General features: G+C 43.3%; 1 long non-coding RNA gene across 1 annotated transcript in view; it reads left to right on the forward strand.

Moving 5' to 3' along the window:
• The first annotated feature begins 183 nt into the window (after positions 1-183).
• LOC108166733 (uncharacterized) overlaps positions 184-1022 on the forward strand; it is a 17812-nt gene continuing 16973 nt past the window's right edge. The window contains exon 1 of the long non-coding RNA XR_001777109.1: positions 184-581. This is a non-coding gene — a long non-coding RNA (uncharacterized LOC108166733). The remainder of the gene's footprint in view (positions 582-1022) is intronic.

Genomic DNA, 1022 nt, shown 5'->3' on the forward strand with positions numbered 1-1022 from the left:
ACACACACACACACACACACACACACACACACACCTCAAACGCGCAAACTAGAGGTGCCATTACATCGAGAGAGCTCCCCCGTTTATTTTCAACCGAACATTTTCCACTCAGCCAGACCCCCACCCAGCCCTCCAACAACCCCCCTCCCCCCACATCACCACCACCACCACCAGTTTTTGCAAATCGAGTCTAAATAATGACAGTTAAGCTTTACTGGACAGCTTCAACTGTAACACTCCACAATAATTATTCTGCAGGATTAGGGGGGGCCTCCATTATCATAATCTGGACATTGACAATTACCTATAATTTGCAAAGATGCGCTTGGTTCTTGATTGCAGAGAGGGCTCTCTCTTTTTTTTTTTTTTTTTTTCGAGCTCGCCATCACTAAACAGTGACAGTAATAACAGCTAATTTTGCAGGCAATATATATAAGAGAGCTTACTAGGGTGTGCAAACACACTTTCCCACCTGGATTTTGCTTATTCAACCAGCAGCGGCGAAGCAGCGCAGAGCGGGAGCCATTTTTTGTTTTTGTTTTTTGTTTAATCTTTTGGTGGTGGACAGAAAGCGGAGGAAGGTAAGAGTGAATCTTCTTACAGCTTCCCTGACCAATCTCAGCTCTCTTGACTTTGATGAACCAAACAGTGACCCATAGCTGCAATATGTGTGTGTGTGTGTGTGGGGGAGGGGGGGGTTATATACAGTCGGAAATATTAGTTCGTTTCTTTCCTTGCATTATAGAGGGCCTAGTTGGGTTGTGCATACCTTTACGAGGCGACATCGAATCAAATGTTCAGCTTTTTAGTCTTTGAGATTTGTGCTGATATGCATCAACTGTTGCTGGAGCTCCAGATGCATGTGACACATGATTCTACAACCACACCCCCATCGACTGCACCCTCAACCCTCCCTTCATCATCCACATCTATCTATCTATCTATCTATCTATCTATCTATCTATCTATCTATCTATCTATCTATCTATCTATCTATCTATCTATCTATCTATCTATCTATC

Source organism: Poecilia reticulata, linkage group LG11 (assembly GCF_000633615.1).
Source record: "Poecilia reticulata strain Guanapo linkage group LG11, Guppy_female_1.0+MT, whole genome shotgun sequence".
NCBI lineage: Eukaryota > Metazoa > Chordata > Actinopteri > Cyprinodontiformes > Poeciliidae > Poecilia > Poecilia reticulata.